The 24914-nt window shown below is 36.6% G+C and overlaps 1 long non-coding RNA gene across 1 annotated transcript; it reads right to left on the bottom strand.

Annotated features, from left to right (window-relative positions):
- Positions 1-706: 706 nt before the first annotated feature.
- Positions 707-23922, bottom strand: LOC135301825 (uncharacterized). The gene is made up of 3 exons (XR_010363561.1): positions 20835-23922; positions 9460-9628; positions 707-3290 (listed from the first exon to the last, which is right to left on the bottom strand). It is a non-coding gene; the product is annotated as an uncharacterized LOC135301825 (long non-coding RNA).
- Between the last annotated feature and the right edge of the window lie 992 nt (positions 23923-24914).

Raw genomic sequence — 24914 nt, 5'->3', positions numbered from 1 at the left:
TATATATGGGTATCAAAACATCAAAATATAAAAATAAAGTTGAAAGGAGAGAAACCTTTAATACATGGTCCTACAAAGAGTGGTAGGAGAGGTGCCAGTCAGATAGGCTATATGCCTGTGCTTATTTGGGATATAGAGAAGCCTCATTGTAACAATTCTGCATTTGAGGTCCAGCTAAACAAACACATACCTGACAGGCCACCTGACCATGGAAAGCCATGGAAAGCTGGAGCAGGGAAGAAGTGTGAGGAGGAAGAAGTAGCAGACAATTGTTATAAGCTGGCTGCCACTCTCCATTCTTTCTCCCTTATACTGTCAGGGGCTAGAAGGGAAGGTAGTAGAGAAAATGGGAATTATATCAGTTGAGACTGATTAAAAGGGACATGGGTAGGTGTAAGGTGTTTTCATTTTTTTCTGACTCAGTTATGCCTGTGAGAGTAATTGACAAATTATTTCCTTGCCTTTATCTCAACCCATGAGCTTTTTCATCTTATTTTCTTCCTCTGTCCTGTTGAGGAAGGGAAGTCAGAGAACAGCTGGATGGATGTCACGCAGCTGGCCTAGGTTAACCCACCTCAAGAATATTCATTATTGTTTTAGTAATCTCAAGAAAAAAATGTAAATGTGTCAACATGGGGTATGGCACAAAAGACAGAGGAAGTGTGCTTAAACTACAGAGTACTACTGAAATGAAAGAATATATACCTTCACATTGACCATTAATTTATTTTGGAAATTAAACAATATATGTCACTTCCAGAAGAGATATGTCAGAATATTTTCACTAGGAAATAAGCATACAAAAGAAAGAAGGGGATTAAGTTCATGCTGGATCTTGCTGAGATCTATTTCATTGTGAGGATTCAGACATTTTTGTGCTCCTTCTCCTCTTCTTTGCTTAGTAAATTTGCCTTTCTGAACACAGTTTCTCTACTGCAACACCACTTACTGCAACACCACCTTGATGTCTGTGTACTGGCTGATTTTATGTTAAGGTAGAAGACTGTCAATTCTCAAATGAAACACTTCTCACTGAGATTCTGATATATTTTATGTAATAATAAAAGCAATGTAGGGAATGACACGGTCAATTGCAGAGCTAGCTTATGCAGTTTAGATTTCCTTGGATGCAAATCATGGTTTCAGGCAGTTAGCCAACATCAGGATGGGCCATATTTTTTGCTGGTATATTTTCTTTACTTCTTTATAGTATATTTCACTTCTAGTAATGTGCAAAACATAAAATTTCATAAAATAATGTAACATTTGCTTAACAATTTAAACAGCATATATTAATTTTTCATTCTCTTTTAAAATATCACTTCATTTTGTCTGTATCTGCATGCATGATAAAAAAAAAATTGTTATTAGTTTTGGGGTTTACACCTCCAGCTAGAGAAATTTCCATTCTCACAATATTTTCCTTCCTTCCTCATGGGAAAAAATATTTGTCATTTCCAAAATCATTGAAATTTTTTTCCTCTTCTATCTTTCTCCTTTGCTGTTTGATGTGTTTTGTTAGTTGGGGGGGGGGGGGGGGGGGGGGGGGAGAAAAAAAAAAGAAAAAGGCTACAGCTGCATTTTTGACTGTATCTGAAAAATCACCATTCCCTTTTAAATATGTTCCCGAGGTGTTGTTTACATGTCTCCTTACAGCTTTAGAGTTAGAAGTTGCTTAGACCTACAGGGTTTTGATGATATAAAGTTTAATTATGTCACAGGAAATCACTAGTGAACTAATTCTTCTTGATATCCATTGGTGGAATTCTCAGTGGAGTCTATAGGAGCTTCACTTGCAAAAGAAGTGCATATTTCCTCTTCAGATACAAGACAGAAATGCCATGAAATTGTTAGAGATTGTATAAAATAAATTGCAAAATTTATGTGACATTACACAAGACCTTAGATTTCTAGAAGTTCCTAGGAAGATCTGTACCAAAATGGTTTAGAAGAAATGGAACCATTTTGTCTTTGCTTTGCCATTACTCTTGCAATAATGTATGGACTGAAAGGAAATGCCTACAGTAGAAATTGAGCCATGCAATGGAAACCCTCTGGCAAGTAAGGTCATGTTAAATAGTGTATCATCAGGCACTTTTTTCCCCTCAAAAGAGGGCGGCCAGATCCAAACTGAGAATGGCCCCTGAAACATGCAGTTACCTTGATAGTGCAGCAATTGTCTGGGAGACTGTTTGGCACAAACCATTCAATGGACTAAAACTGTGCTAAAATTTAGAGAGTGCCCACAATCACAGACTGTTATGAGCTCATGTTCTGAACCAATTTTTTTACTTGTATAGACATTACCCATGAAACAGCATAAGTTATCAGTTCCATTTCTTTCTCAGTTACAGATGACTTTGTCATTAATACTTATACAAGAAGGATTTATATATCTTCCAAAAAGGATCCTCCACTCTCCAAAATACTGCAAGATACAGAAATACATCTCAGATACCTCACAAAACTTTTTTAGGTTCTGAAGAAAACATGTATGATTCATGTCACTAAAGAAGTAATTACAAATAGGTTGTAAGAGCATAAAAGTGTTGGTTCCTTTCCATTGGACATATGGAGGTAGATCCTATGATGACAGCAAGCACAGATGTCTCTCCGGAAGACGTCTGAAGCTTCATTAGATAAATGTCACACTGAGCCCCTAGTACCATGAACCTAACTTTTGTCTCTTCTTTAATGGAGCTTGCCTCTCTTACACCATATAGTCTCTGCAGTACAGTTTAAAAGCACTAACTTAAATTCAGATGTTCCAAAGTTCCAAAAGCTGAATTTCCACAATAAAACATTTTACTATCAAAATTATAAATTTAAAGATTGTGTCTAATAAGATTGTTGTTACCACATCAGTTTTTATTCCAACTTAGATTATATTTGGATTTAAAAAATGAGCTCTCTGAAGGCAAAAAATGAGGAAACTATTTTCGTTATGCACTAGACCCTAGTTAATAGAATTCTTGTGAGACTCAAAAAAATTTCTTAAATGTTCAACTATTTTACTCAGTAATATTCAACTCAAAAAGCACTTTCAAAAGCTCAGCTTGCCTTCCTAAAACTCAGCACATTATAAAAAGGACAAAGTGAAGTTTACCAAGATTTCTCCTATTTATACAGCCCGTGGTGCAGACCACAGGGTGACAGGCTGTGCCCCTGCAGTCCTGGGGGACCCCATGGCAGAGCAGGTGGTGGCACCTGAAGGGGGCTGTGACCCTGTGGGTTTGTCCATCTCTCCAGGCGCCGAGATCCGCAGTGTCTGCACGGAGGAGGATGGCATCCTGTAGAAAGAACACAAGTAAGGGATCCATGCTGGAGCAGTTTGTGGAAGTGTAGCCTATGGGATGAACCTACGTTGGACAAGTTCATGGAGCATTGCCTCCTGTGGGAGGGACACCACACTGGAGCAGAGGAAGAGTGTGAGGAATCCTCCCCCTGAGTGAGAAAAAGCAGCAGAGACAAGAGATGATCTGACTGTAGCCTTTGTTCCCCATCCTTCTGCATCATGTGGGGGAAAAAATAGAGAAAGTTGGGAGTAAAGTTGAATCCAGAAAGACCAGAAAGATGGGGGAAAGTGTACAAATTTGGCTTTATTTCTTATTACTCTACTCTGATTTGATTGACAATGAATTATATTAATTTTTCCCCAAGTTAAGTCTATTTTGCCTGTGATGATAACTTGTGAGAGTGATCTCCTCCTGTCCTTTTCTTGACCTACAAGCCATTTGTCCTAATTTTCTCTCTCTGTCCAGTTGAGACAGGGGAATGACTGAGAGGCTTTGGTGAGCACCTGGCATCCAGCCAGGGTTAACCCAACACACAAGTATATATTGTCATGCAATTGTTTTGCTGTAACACCTTTTTAATGTAAAAATTTATTATATTTAAGCAAATCCAAAATAGCATAAGAACTAAGCTATGCAACTTGTCTACTCTTAGGATTTTTTTTAGATGCTAGCATTTTCAAGGAAGATATTGTTTTCCTACAATATGTTTTTTCATTTTATACTTTGTTTATTTCCTGCAATATTTTTCTTTTCTGTAATTCCATTTATCAGGGTTAGAAACTTCTTAAAAGAAAATGGTATGCATTTAAGTGTTCTATGAGAAAAGGAGAAATATTAAATCTATATGTTTGTCTACGTCTGTTCTGCTCTCTCTATACAGTCATTTTAGCAAAGCACTTCAGATGCAAGCTAAAATGAACAAGCCTTAACTATATTATGAGGACCCTTAACAATTTACTGCACTGATTCCAGTACTAGGGCTTATACAGGAACAATATATTTCTTTTTCAATTTTCAAAAGGGTCTCTTTGTTCTTGAAACTATAAATTACCTGAAGAATAAACTAAACTTTGCCAAGTATCTAGAAGGAATCTCTTTAAATGCTAATGTGATGCCCAAAAATATAATGGGCATTTTGTATCTTGCATCTAGTATTCTAGTATTCATTATTGTCCACTGAAGTAAGCAAAAAGTAGAATACATGCAACTTTTTTGGTAAAAAAAAAAAAAAAGAAACCAAGGAAGGTAAGGCAAAATTTATTGTGTTCATAAAAGTTAAGGCATGTGCCTGTTTCAAGGAGTTTTTCCATGAGAAAATTTTTATTGACAATATTGCACTGAGTATGATACAGCAGCGCCTCTACCTTTATTCTTTTCAGCATTATCACTCCCAATATGAATATCAGTTCTATGGCTTCAAAAGAAATTAGGTGGATTTTCAAACCAGAACACACTATATGCTGTTCAATCTAAGTAATTTCTTTCCTGTCAAAATGAAGCTCTAGCTTTTATAGGAGCTTTCCAGATCTCCTTCTGAAAGAAATATTGTTTTGTACTACACTAATACCAACACATTATATTACATATATTTAATTCTCTCAATAATTCCATCACATAAAGCATTTATCAACTTCAGAATTTGAACCTGTATGTAGCACATTTCCCAGAATTATGCCATTCTCTGGTCCACTTTGTGGTTTCTTGAAATTCTGGGTTTTTTTATGAAGGAGTAAAGCCCAGTCTGCAGTGGAACTTAAATAAAATAATTGTGAAAGTAGAATTAAAAAAAAAAAAAGATGAATTACAGTACAGTAACTCTCTAATAATGGCTGGACACTACCAAATTAATGGGAAAATAATGACTGCAGTGACATTTGTAGGTATATTTATAAAATTATATCACACAAAACTTTTTTTCAGACAAGGCATTTTATATCTGTCTGGTAGGATTTGTTTCAGTTTGGAGAACAAGTATAAAACATAAAAAATTGTCTCTTATGCTTGACATTTTAACCCACTCAACTTTCATTGTACCTTATATTTCTTCTGCTCCTATTTACTTTTCCAGTTTTATTATAGCAGGTTTAAATCATCCCTTTGCAAGAAGCATCTGAGTTTCAATTTATGTCCCATGAGTATCTTGGGGTATGCAAAGTACCTTTCACTTGGCAGTCAGGTGAACAGAATGTCCCGTTTCTCTTTCTTCAGATTTCCCTTGTACTGGAATAATTATCATAAATAATCCAAAAATAATGTTTATTTGTGTACACATACAATGTGAAATAACGAAAACTGGAACAGGTTGATATTTAGGATCCTGATAGGAAAATTTCTCCCATGGCCTCTGTGTAGTCTCCTGGTAACTGAGGGTTCAGCAATCCAAGATGAGGAGAAGATATCTCTCTCTTCCCTGTGAAAACAGACGGAGTTTACGACAACTTCTGCCTCATCACAGGCACATTAGGTCTTAACCTAAGTGAGGCTAAACTAGATGAGAGTGTACAGAGCATTCTCCTCTATCTGACCCCGTTCTTCCCTCAACAATGGACTCTTGTCTGAGGTAATAAGGCCTCTGCAAGTGGAACTATTCATAAAAGAACAGGACCTTGAGAAACTTTTAGGCATTTTTGCATTGTAAAATATTACTCAAAGAGTTAGAAGATTCTATGGAAGGCACCATGACTCAAGAAAGAACTATCAAGGGACCTAGGTGTAAAACCCAATTGGGATGATGTTTGATTTCTGGCAGTCTCTGTAAAGTTAATTCTAAAATAATCTAATGTTTTAGTTTTCTTACTGAGTCATAATTTTAGGGTCTCTCATAACAGCTACAGCAGTTATAATAGGAGTTACTATTGGTAATCATAATTGAAACCCTAAGTCTTCAGGCAGTTTTTTCTGGGCCTATTTCTGATGTCCTATCAATGGCAAATGAACATCCTTAAACCTTTAAATTCCAGTCACACACTGTTAGTATCAACTTAAATCTCATTTTGTAAAGTCTTTCAAGTATCAGAGGCATCCCTCACAAATGTGTTTAAATTCTCTCATTTGCATTCAAATTATGCTTTCCTTTCACTTTTAAATTCTTCCCTTTCATTTGTAAAGTTTATACAATCCTTTCACTTGGCAAGAGAAAAAAAAATAAGACTGATATGCATTAAGAAGAAATAGGTGATGATGTAGATTTGAAAAATGTTGCTACTGTGCATGCAATTTACATTCACAATCGAGTTTTTCTGAGGAATTGGTTTTGATAAGTTGTGGGTCTGGATTTTGACATTTCATTTAGAAATATAATACATTTTTATTCATGCAGAGATTTGTTTGTTCTGTTAGAAAGAAGTGAATTAATTCTCTCTGGATATGTTGTAGGTTTTCCTCTTATGTTATAGAATTCCTTTTAAAGCTCGGATTAGCATTCTATCTAGACAAGATCTGAAAATTCTTCCAGCTTTATTGACATACAGGAAAAGAAAAAAAAATTTGAACATAATCATTCAAAACATAGATGACATCTTAGTAATACAAGTATTGCAGTATTGGCAAACAAAAGTTAAGAAATGGTTTGTTGTAAAAATTTCATTTTTACATTTTCATTTCATTGTTGTAGAATAAAATGTTATTTTCTCAGGATTGGTGCCAATATTGTAAATGTTACTAGGAAAAAAATTATAAAAGTAATAATTTATATTATTCAGTATTAGGAAAGCCATCTGGAAAAATTATCTGATTCTGATGTTTTGGGTCATTAAGAGTTCCACTATAGCAAAAGTAGAGGTAAGGACAGGATTGGTAAGACATTTATTTAGAGGAATGAGGCTTACATTCATCTGTACGGATACATGCCACTGCTGTCATGATCCACATCTGTGCAGCAAGAAACCCAGGAAATATATAATTTCCTCTTTCTCCAGACTGAGGCACTGAATTCAGCTGGAGCAAAATCCATATCCATATATGAGAGTCAGAAAGGGCTCCAAGAACTTGCCATTATTGCTGTTTGAGTGGGCTGTTTGAAACACTCTCAGACTTGCTGAGACTACCTGGAGATTAAACCTTTATTCTGTCAGAATAAAAAGTATTAGAAGATGCCTCTAATGGGACACTATCATTTCATCTGCTCCCTTGGAGCAGAATCAGGTTACATGTGAAATTAGAATATTCATAATTTCTTAGGCAATACAACTTGCAAGTGTAGCACAATATATTTGTAGCCCAAATTCAGAAATATTGATAGCTCAGAAATTATTTTTAAACACACACACAAAAAATTCACTGATTTAGTTTCATGATACTTTCTCCTGAAGCGGGCCTATTTCTCATATTTCTTTCATCTGTAGTCTTCTTTAGATTAGCTGTTTGTAATTCTGTATTTCAAAGCTTCAATTTAAAGTTTTACTATGTCTCCATTATTAATTCAATACTGAGTTAATTATAAAGATAATGTAAAAGGGTACTCTAATTTCCGAAGAGGATTTTCTACTTATTAACTATATATGAAACGAGACTGATGAAATGTAGATTATTTTTAAAAACACTGTGAGCTATGCAGCTCACAGTAAAGTGGAATGTGGAAACACAAGCTTAATTAAACTTGAAGAAAACCCCTAAAATAACTGGAATTAGTAATGAATCTTATTGTAATGGAATTGTTTGAGTGAATGTACACATTTTTTTAAAATGTGATTGATTTGACTTGATTTGATGAATGATTTTGATTGATGAAATTTTCTGAGATATCTGAGAAGCTTCTTGGAAAACAAGCAGTTTCTTGGAAAACAAGAGGCAAGAGTTTCCTTCAACAGTTTACACTACTAAGTATGAACAATAATTATCTGTCTCAAACTGCATTATACCTGGAGAGTTTTCTACATGTAATTTAGTGGGTGAATCTTAGTGCTTCATCAATGTCATACGTGTTTTTGTAGTGGGTTGAGGCTGGTTGGAGGCCAGGCACTCACCAAAGCCTCTCTATCACTTCCCTCCACAGCTGGACAGAGGAACAAAGGGTTCATGAGTTAAGCACCATGAGAGATGACTCACCAAGTATTGGTAAAACAGGCTAGAATCAGAATTAATTTAATTTACTACTAACAAAATCAAAGCACAATAATGAGAATTAAAATAAGACCTTAACAAACCTTCCTCCATCCCAGCCCTACCTCCTCCCCCAGTGGTGCAGGGAAACAGGGAATGGGGGTTATGGTCAGTTCATCACACGTTTCTACCTCTGCTCAGGGAGAGGAGTTGTTGTCTTGCTCCACTTTGGGGTCCCCCCCATGGGAGACAGCTCTCCATTAGCTTCTCCAACATGAGCCCATACCACAGTCAACAGTTCTCCATGAACTGCTCCAATGTGGATCCTTTTGCACACAGTGCAGCTCTTCAGGCACAGCCTGCTCCAAACTGGGTCCTCTGTGGGGTCTCAAGTTCTGCCACAAAACCTGCTGCAGCACGGGCTCCTCTCCCCATGGGTCTGCAGGTCCCTGCCAGGCCCCTGTTCCAGCACAGCCCTCCCACAGTGTCACAGCCTTCTTTCAGGCACACACCTGCTCCAGCGTGAGGCTCCTCTAGGGGTTGTAGATGGACCTCTGCATCCCCATGCCAAGGGCTGCAGGGGCACATCTGCTTCACCATGGTCTGCAGAGAAATCTCAGCTCCAGCACCAGAGGCAGCTCCTCCTACTCCTTGTGCACTGACCTTGGTGTCTGCAGAGTTGTTCCTCTCACATATTATCACCCCACTTTTCCCCATCCATCATTACATCTGTGCAATATCTTTCTTTTTCCTTCTTAAATCTGTTGTCATAGAGGTGACACTATTTCTAATAGCCCGCTTTGACCAGCATCTTATGTATCTTTGTGGCTGCCAGGAACTGGCTCTGCCAGACACGGAGGAAGCAGCTTCTCACAGAAGCCACCCCTGTAGGCTCACCACTCCCAAAACTTCGTCATGGAAACCAAATACAGTTTTCAATAATGTGATAAGGAAATCCCAGAAATTAAACTTAGTAAGGTTCTAGAAATTGTGTGCTCATGGAAAATTGTTTCCCAAGAGATTTAATACCTAAATTTGGAAACAGTGGCCGCTAGCAATCGCTGCCAGTAGTTCACAATTCAATAACAAATACAAACACACACACACCACTACCCCCACTCACCCACTCCTTCCTAATGAGTCATTCATGACAGAAGTATCATGCCTGCTGCCTATGTATAGTTTGAGAGTTTATTTGATGTTCCATTTTTGAAGAAACATCTAATTTTGGATTCAAATGTTCTTCAGTATGGCCTGGGATTTCAGTTCATCATCAGTGCTGTATTTTTGAACTGTGAAGAAGAGAGACAACATATTGTTCAGTTCTCAGTTTGTATCTATTTGAGATTAGCAGAGGATAAAAATTAATTCTGTCATTTTCATAGTGTCTCATTTCAATTTGGATAGAAGGCAGTTATAAGAGTCTCGAAATATGTTTGTTTCATGCTAAGAACAAATCTTCTTTCCTCTCTTTTCTTGCTCCTAAAGCAATTAAATGCAGATTTGAAAAGATGGAATTATATTCATCTGTAGGACTGAACCAAGCAGAGCCAGATCTTGAAAACAAAATTCTGATACTTAGTCTGCCACAGAGAACATTATTTGCACAAGGAGGCCTATTAAATTCAGAGAGATCACTTGTGATATGTAGATCTATTCACACTGTATCATCTTTAAAATGAAATGGAAAGAAGTTTTCTGTTTAGCAGCTAATTATCACAGAACTGGTATTTCATATTTTGCTATCAGAACCAGATCAACAAAAACACTGAACATTTTGCATGATTCAGAAATATACTTCTTTTTCCTTTCCTCCACTCCCTTTCTTAATCCATAAGCATTGCTAATTTTGCTTGCTTTCAGAATTCCTTCTTCTTTAGCAATGAGCAAAATCATAAAAGCTAGCATCCAGAAAAATTAATTTTTTTTTTTGTTATTTTTCAGTGACATTTTACTTTGTCTCAGTGAATTGCTAGGATTTCAAAAACTGTTCAAGTTCTTGTCTCTGAAATGAAGTTTCCAAATAATTTTCATGTTACTGTTTCCTTGATATTTTTTCTTATCAAATTGCAAATCATCTTGTTCCTTTTTTCTTCAGAGTAAATCTAGGACTTTAGTTTATTCAGGATAGAAATTACTATTCTTTTCTAACAGAACTTCACTTTACAAAGTGAGTTTTTATACAGTGGTGAATTTTTTTAATCCCTGTTTTGATTAGATAAAAACATAATGCAAATTCTTAGTTGCTATAAGAAAAAGAGTTTTATAGAAATTATCTAAGTAGCATAGTACAAGTTATTACCATAGGCATCTGTTGTACAAGATATCACAATAGTCATCTGTTGTGAGAAAGTAGGTTGAATATTAAGAATACTCTAGGTGGTATAGTGTAGGTTAGTTATGGTTATAACCCCAATTAAATTTATGGCAGAACTGAGTCAATTAGTATCTATTTTTACTATACATTTGTACAGATGAGATGCAGGATTTGGTAACATTAACCATTGTCCTAGAATGACTTAGACATTTTTCAAACTTTGGTATACTGTACCAGATGCAGAAATGACTGTTGTACTTTAGTTCTGCCAAACATAACTTTTCACACTTGCATTTTCAAGGACATTCTACAGGTCTAACATGTACTTACATAATTTTTAAAATTCCAGGATATAGATTTCAAACAAAATAAAGAAGGATAAGGAAAAGGGGAAAAAACCCACTTAACAACAAAACAATAACATAAATGCTCTAAATGACACAGTTATTAATGTTATTAATATGTTATTATTAATATTAATAAAATATTAATATAACACAATATTAATAAAAATAAGACAGGTTATTAATAAATGGGAAGCTTCAGAAGACTTTTTTTTTTCTTTTTCATAGAGCTGTGAATTAGTAATGCAATTTATCAGTGAAGTGACCCTCACTGATTTCCTAATGTTCTTAGCAAAAACTCTTTGTACAGTGGAGGTGCATTCACTGAGAAAACAAGGAGTTTGGGAGTATTTGTTGGCACAAAGAGACCTGAGAAAATCTCTCTGTGCAATTCATATCTATTTGAGTTCCCATCAACCTCAACATGGGGAAATCTTCCATTTTATACACACCTTTGTAATACACAAGCAGCAAGGCTCTACAACCTACTTGAAACCTAATATTTTACAATTCATTTCTCTTTGGAGAAATGTTAACCCTGTTAATCAATGCTGTGGAAGTGAAAACTAGGTACAGACAAAGGGTGGTAAAATTTAGTTCAATAGATAGTCTTTTCATTTATGCTAAAAACATAACTTATGCTTCCATCACAAGCCATAGAGATTAAGTTAATAACAATAGTGGAAGCCAAGAGGGTGATTCTGATTTGTAACTGTTGTCCATGGAATGATTCAATTTGTTAAGCACATGTATTTATTTCCATCTGAGATTGTTTGCAATATCTTCCCTGATCATCAACTTTTGTGGGAAAGTATGATTGTTCTGCAGGTCATGGGTCATATCTTCTAGTTTAGTGAGTCTGCCTCAGGCATCCTAAGGTTTCTCCAGTGACACTAGATTCTTTTATGTATCTGGATCCTCCATTGGCTATGGTAAGAAAGATGACATGTATACAAAGCTGAGCTGACATGTATACAAAGACACTAAAATTTAGTTACCTAAATTAAAATTACTTAACTTCCTATCCTAGAGGCCCCAGAAGGTAAGCACATCCAAAATTTATTCTTAGGCTGACAGAAGAGTCAGCCTCAGTACCTGGCAGAATTATAGAGCGAATACTCACTCTCAATATCCTGAAGCTCTTTTGGGGTACATGAAGGAAAAAAAAAAACCCAAACAACCCCAACCCAAGGTTACTGGGTGTAGTCAGCATCAATTTCATATGGGTAAATTGTGTTTTCCTTTTCCAAATGAATGACCAGTTCTGTGGCTGAAGGGAGTGCAGTGAACCCCATTTACCTTGATTATATCAATGTTACATAATTATCTACATTATATCAAGGTCTTCCATGACATCCTGGTAGCCAAACTAAAGATTAGATGGTTGAAGTATAATCAGGGTGAAAAATTTGGACAATCAGACCCAAAGCATAATGGCCAATGAGTCAAAATGTACCTAGTGACCAAGCCATGATCCTCTGGAATTTTGACAGTGATTTAATGACAATTCACCCTATATCAGGTTCTTGTATTATTTCAAATTGGGAACCATGGTTGATATGCTTGAGAGTTAGGCTGTTCTTGGCGATGAAAGAATAAACAAGCTGAAAAAATGAACTAATAAAAATCTCCTAATGGTCAATAAATACAAAGTAGTCTTCTACTTGGCATACAGAATGTTCATCATCAGTCCAGGCTGGGAGCAGACTGTCTTTAAGAACTGACCTGGGATCAAGATATGTTTAAAACAATGAAGACCAAATGCCTACTGGGCTGTATTAGCAAGAGTGTAATCAGCAGACTGAGGGTGTAGCTAGCAGATTGAAGCAAATGGTTATTCTTCTTCATCCACTGATTTTGAATTCAATAAGTGTATCTGGAGTACTGTGTCTGGTTTTGAACACCAGGTAAAAGAGATATATCAATAAACAGAATCTAGTTGAAAATCACCAGAATTATTAGAAAGGCTGAAGAACATCAGGAAAGGCTGTTGAAACAGCTTAGCATGGAGAAAACAAGGATAAGGAGGAATATAATTTCAGTCTTTCATTACTTAAAAGGAGATACAGTAAAGACAGAAGCTGATTTTTTTCTTGGATGGGTACAACAGAAAATCAAGGGCTAGTAGCCAAACTCATGAATATGAAAAATTCTACTTGGGTATATTATTCATTGTGAAAGCGGTCAGGCACTGGAAAAGGCTGCACAAAGAGGTGGAGGAATCTCTCCCCCTAGTGATTTCCAAAATGCAACTTGTCAAGACCCTGGGCTGCCCTCTTTTGAACAGGATGTTGAATCAACCTGAGCCATCTGCCCTCCTGCAGCTTTCCACTTACAGTAAAAATGAAAATAACTGACAAGCCTTTTCACAAAATGCACATAACAAAAATATTTTATGCTATTCTTTTCTCTCTCTCTAATGATATTTTTTGATTTATTTCAAAGCTGCATCTCCTAACCTGCTTCTAATGCTGAGTCAATCTCCTGCATTCATAAATCTTGGTTAGGCAGCAAATGCAAGTTTTCAGTATGTCCTCCCCCAGTCCAGTTACCCTCCCTGAGTTACAAAACTGCCACGGAAGAGCCAGAAGAAAACCAGAAGCGTATCCTTAATAAAAAAGACAACTTTTCCAAAAGAAAAATGTGTGAATCTTCTCAACATATTTTACTGTGGAAATGAAAGAGAATGAAGTTTTATTTTTTTTTAAACTTCTAAAAAATTGTAAGATGAAAGATTTATTTTCTTTTGTTTTTGTTTTTTTTTAATTTCCTTATTATTTTATTTTCTCTGGTTTTGGAGTAAAGAAATTCAATTGATAGAAGATTGCAAGCAAATGAATAGGGAGACTTATCTGTAATACCACAAAGCTAATACTTTTGCTTCTGAGGGTTTCAAAACTACTATTTCACCTTGTGTGATTTTATTGGTATTCAGACCACATTGGAAGAAAGCAGAAAGGGCCATGTAACAATTTCCATTGTGCTTGTTTGTGAATTGAAGCGTAAGCTGACATCTTGTAGTGGAATCAAAGAATGCAAGTAGCACAGTTCATAAACCTGCTTTCCTCAGGTTTCACCAATTTGAAATATAATTGCAATATTAAAATCTACTCTAGTTTTGACTCCATGAAGAAGATAAGTTAATAATTATATCTGGTATTTTACATATTACATCAGTATTAGAGAGAGACTAATGATTTTGCAGACACAGCACTGGATGAATAAAAGCATAAACATATGCAAAAAAATGTGTCAGAAATAACATGCATCAAACAGTCATAAGGAAATAAAAGAACATAAGCAAATTCAGCATGGCTAGTAAACATGTTGGTTCTATTCACCTTGGATATAGGAGGCAGAAGTTTAAATAATGCTTCTTTCAGTTTTAGATTGAGGATTTGAACTTGAATGTTCCCGGACAATTTTCCTAATCACTTCATCACTTCTGAATACTTCCAACCCATATACATATAATGATTTTTGCATTTTATTGTAGCAAATTTGACTTTCCACCAATAAAATGTTCTATGTGCTTGCAATTATACTGTTCTCCATCTACTTTACAAGCAGATTCCCAAAGACAATAAATAAATTAAATAACTTGGATATTTCCAGATTTCCTCATTTGACAATCCTTTCACCCATTCTTCTTTCTAAGGATATGTCATTCACACCCCATCTGGTTACTCATGTTACCCCCTGGTTACTGAATTCCAGTTGTTTGGTGTGAGACTTGTTTGTTTTCATGTTCATTCTAGAGTCATTTCCACGTGTATCTGATTCTATCTAAATTAAAGGAGGACTTTGAAATGCAGTCTTTTGTAGCAAGTGTGCCCTAACCATCACTTCATAGGCCTTTCTGGAGCAGTTTGTTCTGAGCCTTTCCAGGTGATGTTACTCCATATTACATAACCTAAATAAATATTCACCAGGGCAGGCAAATGCTGCAATTCAATTGTGATTATGCAATCATGTGAAATCATAAAAGTCCATACTCCAAGTCAATATTAAATTATTGTACATGGTAGACCAGGTTCAGCACAAGAGAATGAGAAATTATGCAGTTGCACAGGAGATTTGTAGGGCTACAGACAGCTACTTTCTTCTCAAATTCAGTAAAATAAAGATTTTTGCAAGGGTCGTTCATATTTCAGGCATTCCCAAACCACATGGGTATCAGGGCATCTGAGAAATCAGTTTCTGCTTTCTGTTCATTGTAAGCACAGTCACTAGGCTTGCAAATAGAGTTCACATCTATCAAAACTTGAGTGGGTCAAGTCTGATCTAGGTCTGATAGGCCCTTTACTAGCAATTTCCTGCTGGTTGTGCTAAATACTTCTATACATAAAAAGAAGCACTTACCACAAAACACTCTCCACGTTCTACAAAAAGAATTTTCAAGAGGATATAAATTCAAACAAACCCTTAGGTAAACAACCACTTGAAATTATCATCATAATAATATATTATTATTCAAAGTACTCAGCTCTTGATTTCTTGTGAGAAACCACTTTTATTCTGTTACTGAAAACTGGCATTTAAGGTGGAAGAATATTATTCTCTTTTACAAATCACTAACACAATTGAATCAATCAGTAAACAGTATGAACAGTGAAATTTTTAACCACCTGAATTAATAAAAACAGAACCGGACACATCATAGACCAACTGGGAACCTGAGAAAAAGGGGGCAGTGATACTGAGATATGGGATCTAGGATCTCTGTAATGGGTCTATCTCATACAAGTTGGCAGGTAGTTTAATAAGTGATACAGCAAAGCTAGAACCTGACAAAGGAGAAGGAACTTGTTTCTGGTGATAAAAGCTTTGCAAGCAGCCGAAGTAAAACCAATACAGTAATAATTTAAGTAGTATGAATAACCAGTATCCCAAAGTTGAAGCGTGTTCCTTTTTCTTTTTTGGTGATATAGATTTGGTAATTGAAACCATGGCTTTAAAATTATCTGTCAATGGAATTAAGCATAATGAAATTGTCAGGAATCCAATCTCCATCACATCCACATTTTTAAAATGTAATCTATAATGTTGCCCTATATTGGCAGACAAGTCCTTCAGTCTTTAAACTAAAGGGTTAGATCTAACTTCATGGATAGTTGCTGAGTAATAGCTCTGGGACTCAGGTGTGGTTGTCTTTCATTGACTTCCATCCCTTTTTAAAATATAGAGAAGAAAAAAATATATTGATGGTTGCCTATTCTTGCTTTGCAGTTGCTCTTACTTTGGTGTTTTGAGTTAACTCCAGGTGGCTAATCTAAGTCTCCACTGAGTCACTTGTACACCACAACCCTCCATTCTCCTTTCAAATGGGGGAGAGTATTAAGACACCAAAAAGCAAGAAAACTCATGGGTCAAGAAAAGGATAGTTTAGTAAGTGAGGAAGAATTCCCCCAACAAGGGACACAAAAAATTCAGTCACCATGATCAGACCAATGTCCATCCAGTCCTCATGCAGTGGCTCTCTTTTGAAATACAAAAACAGATTTTAATTTCTGAACATGATATTACGTGGCACAGGGTATCTCTGGTCAGTTTTGGTCAGCGGTCCCATCTGTGTCCACTCCCAGGTTCTTGCTCACTCCAAGCCCTGTTGCTGAGGGGTGGAGGGAGCAGCAGACAGCCTGGACACTGGGCAAGGGCTGCTCAGCAATAGAGAAAACATTGTGCATTTTTCTTACCAATCTAAACAGCACCATAGGGATAGATGTAAAGAAAACTAACTGCATCCTAGTCAAACCCAGTACATTTTGTGTTGATATGCTTGAGTTTGCTTTTTCCCCTCCTTTCATTTACTCCCATCCTAGTCGTTGTCCTGGCACTGTAGCATTCTACAGCAATGACTAATTTAAAGCGAATCTTTTAATCTTTTCACATAATCTCTTCCTCACACCTCTGTATTCATTTTTTTATATTGATAAAATTTATGATAAATTTGAATGTAAAACTTGAGAAAGTGTCAAAATTTTTACAGACTGCTTACATCGATGTGGGTCAAACAAGTGAGTAGTTAGATAAGACTGAACACATTCAAAAGGATCAATAAGTTTCCTCTGTCTAGAGAAATTATAGTCTCATAGAAGGGAACGTATTGCTCTAAAATGTAATGTCATTATTTAGGCAACAAATTTCTTAGAACTCAGATAGTTGATTCCTTCTGTCAGCTCTACTTAGCTTCTGGAAACAAAACCACTTACAAATTCAAACTTTGTAAAGGAAATTGCTTTTCTTCTTTGCCTTTTGTCTGACTAACTACTGAAACTAAAAGTGACATAACTGACATCATGTAGCAAACCATTTTCTGAGCAGGTGGCTTGGAAATTGCACTAACACTATTGTTATTAGCACTGAATATAATACTTTGCATACTGTTGATATTTGCAATGCAATTTGCACAATATTCAATTTTTCCCCTTCACAAAATAACTGTTCAGCTTCTAACATCTTTGTTAGAAAATCATAAAATGTTAAAATGTTAGTTAAATGTATGCTACTGCCTGTTTTTGTAAACAAGGGTTAAAATATAACATAATTGTTTAAATGGTTCCTGACTGTTTTCTGAGTGAGAATTGAAATATAGTTAATATTTTTAGACTATTAACACTTCTGTAACTATTATTTTCTCTCAGTGCTATGTATTAGGTAATTAACATTCAATGTTTTGAAATGTATTATTACCTTAATATTAGAAATGAAATATTTTAGTAGATACACTCATTATTCTCTCATGCTGCAGCTGGTAATTCCTATTTTTTTTCCTTACTGCAAACTCCAGTTCCACAGATTTCTCTAAAGGAAACCATTCAATCCATGCATAACTTCATTTAAATCTGAGAACTCCATAAATATACAGTGTTCTTGTTTAAGAAATGAAATTGCAAAATCAGATTTACAATTCTTGCTTACCCATATTCCATTTAGGATGTTCTCCTAGATCACCATGATTGAATTAGTATTTTGCATTTAAGACTGAAGTAAAAACTACAGATATCACTATTGCGAAGGGCAAAAGAATGTTAAAAATTATTAATTCTCATATCGAAGATTTCCTCTCAGATAACAGGCTAGAGGTAATTATTTCTTCCTTTCTGTAAGTTCTGGGGGTTTTGTTTTAAATTCCTGTTATGTCATGTAAATTTATCTTTTCTAAGAACAGCTGTCTATTGAATTCAGAACTTCAACTATTGTTCCATTCTTCAAAAAAAAAGCTTTGTGACTCAGCAGTATTATCTAACCATAGGCTTATTGCTCAATTATCTCTGTGTTTAAGTCAAGGAACAGAAGTTTTTTTTTTTAATTACTTGCTTTTTTTTTTTTTTTTGAGATATATTAGTGTGACTTTAGGGAAAAGTACAGGACAAAAGTACAGGGCAAATTTTATGCTCTTTATAATTCAGTAAAAATGCTTTTTATCTTAATAAAATGGACTTAATTGAACCCTTTAATGGTACAAAATGTTCTGCATACGTCAATGGAAATTTAAGCAGTGATACTGTTGGTTGGTTGATATATAATAGTGGACCTTTAGGTCCAAATTCTCCAACTTTCTGTCAATACCATGTCTCTGCAAAGCCTTACAGATTGCTTATAATTCTTTCTTTTATTAGAAATTAAATAAGCTTTGCTTCTACTTGCAAAATTTCAAGGGTACCTTTAAAGTGTGTTCTCTGAGGAGAATGCCAGCAATATCCAAGAACACTTCCTCAAGGTGCTGAAAATTTTAAAGGCTGATGAGATGGATTCATATCAGACTGCAGATATCAAATGCAAGATCATGAGACCTTTATAAAACACATATGGCTTTGATTAATAAAATAAATCAAACTAAGTGCTGTTTTATGACCTTTAACCACAATTCAGGGAAAGCTAATGCTGTTGGCTGACAACAAGCCAATCTTTCCTGTAATAGCAGCTATTAAATACATGGAAAATCAAGACATTATCCATTCATATCTATTAATCAGATACCTTGGCTAAGCAGAACTAATATCCCACTTTGTTATCAGGACACATAGTAAAATGTAATAACTGTACTAGGGCTCAGTTTAGTAGCAAAACTAAGGTTTTGTGCTCATGTATCTTTGCTTTCCATTATTGATTTTCAAAACTACTTTTAATTAAAAAGCAACTCTCCTGTTCTGTTTTTTTTGTATCCATGTAAAAAAATGTAATTTTTTTTACTGTTTGTAAAAAAAAATAATTATTGAATAAACTGTAATCTGACATTTCTGAAAGATACTCTCATGAACAGAAATTTCACTTTTACAAATTTCACTTTTATGCCCATTAACCCCATACAACAAATACCCTGGACCATCTGAAAAGTAAATATCTAACAGATAAGTTGTTTCCAGATGTGTTTCTTTTCCACATTAAGGTAAATGTGTAGACTATAATGATGTGTTTCTGAAGGAAGAATTATTTCAGTGAGAAGAAAATGAAGAAGAATCCAGCCAGCAGAACAAAGTGTTACATCACATCTTAAGTTAACAAATTGGTCCTGTCAAAGATGATCTCTTTAAAGAATTTGTTTGAACAGCTTGTGACATTCATTATAAGGAATTCTCAGCAGGAAGGTTAGTGAAAGTCATACTAGAGTTTAGTATAATTTGTGCTGTACATTATTAAAATATTGAATATATTTCAAAATTGTAGCATATAAGTTGTAACATTTTGCCAACAAATAGACTATATATAATGATTTTAGTCATAGGTGGCCTTGTCAATCTTCCATCCTTACATAAGCTATAGAAGGAACAGCCCAACAGCTAAGGACTATATTGGTAGCCCAAAGGGCTGCCACGGGTTTAGATTTTTGGTTTGTATACTATTGTTCACTTTTGTCAGACTGTAAGACTTGTGAATGGTAGGAAAGAGGACAGCAGCTTTTAGTGTTTGGAAGTATGTGAGTCCTTGATGAATACCTAAAGATCTGAGTGAGAATAGCAAAGGTAAAAATCTTTACAGTTCAGATGTGCAGGAGTAGGATAGTGTGGGAATACACAAGATTATCTTCCTCCTGTGGAAACTGTACAATCAATCCCTGAGACTCCCAAAGGACAGAGTATACATAGTACTACTCTTGTGAGTCACCACTATAGGGTCGTAATTTGTAGGGAGCTTCCTTTCCTCCTTTACCACAGCATGGACATTTTCCTTCTAAACCACATAGATAAGATCATAAATGGTAGAGTGCATCTCTCCAATTTAAGCAATCCCAGCAGAGCATTTTAAGTGACATAAACTTCATTACAGAATAAAATGGCATATTCTTTGTATGTCTGATAGATTTGAACTATTCCACAGTGGTAGAAGAAAGACAAGACCAAAAGTCTCATGCAGCAGCTAAAGACCAGTCATCTAAATTAGTCAAATATTAAAATCTCGGGAGTTCTCTTAACATTTAAGACAAGCAAAAGTGGACCAAGTGGGAACAGAAAGTAGTCTTCAGTATTAAGGGCGCAGGTGGAAATCAGTGTCATAGAGATTGTGCTGCTCCAGATCCTCTTTTACTTAAATTTTCATGCAATTATACATGCAATTTTCTTCCCATGAGAGTCAGTTGTGAAAGGCTGCTGTTTCAACAGCAGTAGTATCAACATTAAAACACAATATCACAGAATCACAGATTGTGCTGAGATTCAGCAAAAACCTAGAGTTCCTGTTTAAGGCCCAGGAACTTCTTGCTAATAGTTTATTGAAGCACAGTGTATACTGGTGTTTCCTAGAAATATTAGCTATTATGTTCTTTTAACACAGAACCATGGAAACTCATAATCATAGAATGGGCTGGGTGGAAAGCAAATTAAGGAGATAACCTACTTCCAAATCCCCTGGTGTGAGGAGGGACATCTTTCATTAGGTGAGGTCATGGGCCATTTGCAACTTCTCTGGGCAACCTGTTCCAGCATCTCACCCCTCATAGCAAATACTTTCTTCTGTATATCCAATCTAAACCTACACTTTCTCAATTTTAAACCATTTTCCCATTTTCCTTAATAAAGATATTGAACAGTACAAGTCCTGGTACAGTCTTCTGAGAGACATCTCTTCTGTACCGATCTCCATTTGGATACCGAGTTGTTGATTGCAACACTTTTGATTAAGACTTTTGATTTTGATTCAATTTCTTATCCATTGAATAGTATGTCCATTAACCCCATATCTCTACAATTTAGCAACAAAATGTTATGTGGGATCATGTGAAAAGCCTTACAGAAATTAAGGTAGATGACAACAACTGCTCCTAACTTATTCATCAACATAGTTTCTCTTTTGCAGAAAGCCACTAGATTAGTCAAGCACCATTTGTCCTTGGTGGAGACATATTGGCCATCTCTATTCACTTCCTGTCATTTATATGCCTTGACACAGCTTCTAGGAGGAGCTCGTCTGTGATCTTACTGGGTACAGAGGTGAGGCTGACTGATCAGTAGTTCCAGGGTCCTTCTTTTTTATCCTTTTTAAATATCAGCGTGATATTTCCCTTTTTCCAGCCACAGGTTACTTCACCTGATCATGATTCAAGTATGGTGGATACTGGCTTTGAGACCACATTGGACAAGTGCCTCAGGATCCTAGAATGCATCTAACCAGGTCCTCTGGATTTGTGTACTGTCAGGTACACTGGGTTCCAGGAACCCTCTGCCTTGAGATCCAGGGACTCAAGAGACATGGGAAGAACAGTTTCTGGCTAAAATTGAGGAAAATGTTCTAAAATACCTTAGCCTCCCCATGTCCATTGCCACTAGATCCTCTGCCTCATTTATTGGTGAGTGGGGGGCTGTTCTCTTTCGTCTTTCCTTTCTGACTAACATATCTGTAGAAGCTCTTTTTCTACATATAACTTGACAAATTTAGATCCAGCTATGCCTTTGCTTTCCTGAATCCCATCCCTACGTTCTTGAGCACTGTCTCTACATTCTTTCTGGAATGTGTGTCCCTGCTTCCAGTGCCTATGTATTTCCCTCTTGTGTTTCAGTTGGGCTAGAAGGTCCTTACTCAGTTATGCTCATCTCTTGCCTTCTTTGCCTGACTTCTTATGCATAGGAATTGATACTTCTTGAGTTCTAATAAAAATGTCTTTATCCCTGGAGGCAGTTTCCCAGGGTTCCCATCTACCAGATCCTTTAGAAGACTGACATTTCACTTTTACAAATTTCAGGATCTTTACTATTTGCTTTAGATATTACTAATCTATATCCCTTGAGATCATGAGTTCCATAAGAGCATGATCACTGTAGCTCAAGATACCACCAATCTTGGCCTTTCCAATAAGTTCATCTGTATTGGTGAGCAACAGATTTAATGCATCTCCTCTGGCTAGGCTTACTATCACCTGGATTAGAAAGTTGTCCTCCAAGCATTCCTAAAGTTACCAGAACCGCTTGCAGATTGCTGTGCTACTTTTTCTGCAGATGTCAGGGGGGCTGAAATACTCTATCAGGAGCAGGTCCTGCAGGCATGATGCTTCCTGTAGTTGAAGTGAGAACATTTCATTGACATCCTCCCCTTGATCAGGTACTCTTTGTTAAATACCAGTCACAAGATTTCCTTTGTTGTCATGATCTCTGATTTTTACTATAAGCCCCTGACCTGTGCATTACTGCTTTTCAAAGAAAGATCTGTGCAATCAATCCATCTGTTTAGGTAGAAAGCAAGTCCCTCTACCTCTGTTCCTCAAGAACATTTTATAACCATCAATTGCAGCATTCCAGTCATGTGATTTCATCCAACCAGGTTTCATCGATAGTGATCAGATAAAAGATTTCCAGCTCCATTGTGTCTTCCAGCTCTTCTTTTTTGTTACCCATATTGTATGCATTGGTATAGAGATGCAATTGGTTGGACTGTTGACTCTCGTCTTTTTCATGGAACCTATTTGGAGTGTTTGGGGCTGTGTGTCACTGCTGTAGGTGTGTTCTTCCATTCCGTTGCTTGTGAGTACACAAGGGTTGTGACTTTGCAACGCACTCCCCAATTCATTAGTGCATAGTGCAATTCACTGTCGATGAATTTTCCAGTGAAGATTCACCTGGTCTTTGAGATAGGGGTATCCCATCTCTCCTTAGTAATTTGTATTCATAAAAAAAAAATGTTCCACTATCATAGAAGCCAATGCCCTGGTGATGACACCAGCCACAAAGCCAGGTGTTGACTTGCATGACGTGTCCACTTCTGCCCACACCTCTGTCTCTGACTGGCAAGATAAGACTATTTGGGCCCCATCCTCTTCACTTGTGCTACCAGGGCTCTGAAGTTCTCCTTGAACTTTCCTGGGTTGTTTTTTCACTGTGCCATTGGTGTCCACATGGAAAAGCATTAGGTGATCATAGTCTGTGCTTTTAACATGTGGTGGCAGTCTCTCTGTGACACCCCAGATTTCAGCTCCTGTCCAAGCAGTAAACTTCTGTTGACTGTATATAAGCCCATCAGATAGGTGCCTCAGCAGAAACTCACCCACAGCTACACTCTCTGCTTCTTTTCTAATCTCTTGGTATGTGCAGCAGGTATGGTCTCTTTCAGCTCCAGCCTGAGTGACTCCCCCTTGAGGGCTTTGCACAGCTGGAGCTGGCACTCCCCTCTCCCTCCGACCATGGAGTAGTGTGCAGTGCTCCACAGGGGCAGCAGCTTCCCTGACAGGAAGCTTTGTCTTGTTGGTAACTTCCAATTGCTCCCAGCTGTCCCAGCAGATGGCTCCAGGCTGCTGCAGAGCACAGCCCTTGCTTTTTCTCTGTCATTATATTTCCAAAGATGTCAAAGCACTGCCTAATCAGCCCTCCTACTTCCCTGGAATCCTCAAGCAGCTGGGTGGACTTGTGCAGGCAGTAGATGGCTGGGATGACTGTCAGGGCTGCAGCCTACAGCTGTGGAGGAGCAGAGCAGGGCTCAGACTGGTAGCTGTCAGAGCACACTCTCCTCCTGGCACCAACTGCACAGTGAAATTCCATGCCAGTCCTCCCAGGCATTTCTCTGTTTTTGTACAACCTGGTCATGTGATTCCTGGTCATTTGCACTCCCCAAGGGCCATTTCCATGCAGCTTCCTGTGGTGTGAATTGGCCATGCAGACACCCAGCCTCCAGAGACCTCACAATCCTCCTGGTCTTCTTGGCATGCTGCAAGAACTGCTCTTGCCACTGCTGCTCCTGGTAGCACGGAAATAAATCATAAACCAAGAGATATTGTGTAATTGGAAGTATTTGATTTAAACTAATTTTACAATAGTTACTTGTGGCAAACAGCAACAAAACTAAATCAAACTATACAGGTTATTTTTAGCAATAGCAAGGCAAGCAGAAATTTCAAAGCACAAAATTAATGCAAGGTAATGTAAACATGTGATTAGGTTCTTTATAAACAAAAATAAACAGCCACTAAACCAAATAGTGTTAATACTTGTAAACAATTCAGACATCCCATAGGATAAAAGAAACTATGAAAATGTGAATTGTTATTCTTACTACAATTCTGGCACAATACTGTACAGAATGTTACTACTGAGATATTTTTAATAAAACTATAGTTACACCCAATATTCTGAATTTGAAGAGACCCACAAGAATCATAAAATAAAATCAAATCATAAATAAAGGGATCGTGAGGGATTGAACCCACAAGCTTGGTGTTTTTATCACCATGCTCTGATCAACTGAGCCAATCTCAGGGTCTGAAGTACCTTTAAAAAATATTCAAATTATCACATGCATTTAGTGAATGTAGATTTCAGACAAAACAGATGTTAACTATATCCAAAAGTGCATATTTTAGAATACATGATAAATTTTCTGACATATAATCCATTAGACAAGTCTTGCAGATGATCATAGGATTCTCTACAGCCTTCACAGAAGAACAGTTCCACAACTACTGCCGTGCCTCATGATGGAAAAGGCATATTCAGT

The sequence above is a fragment of the Passer domesticus genome, chromosome 5 (genome assembly GCF_036417665.1).
Source record: "Passer domesticus isolate bPasDom1 chromosome 5, bPasDom1.hap1, whole genome shotgun sequence".
NCBI lineage: Eukaryota > Metazoa > Chordata > Aves > Passeriformes > Passeridae > Passer > Passer domesticus.
This window is presented reverse-complemented; position numbering and strand designations above follow the sequence as displayed.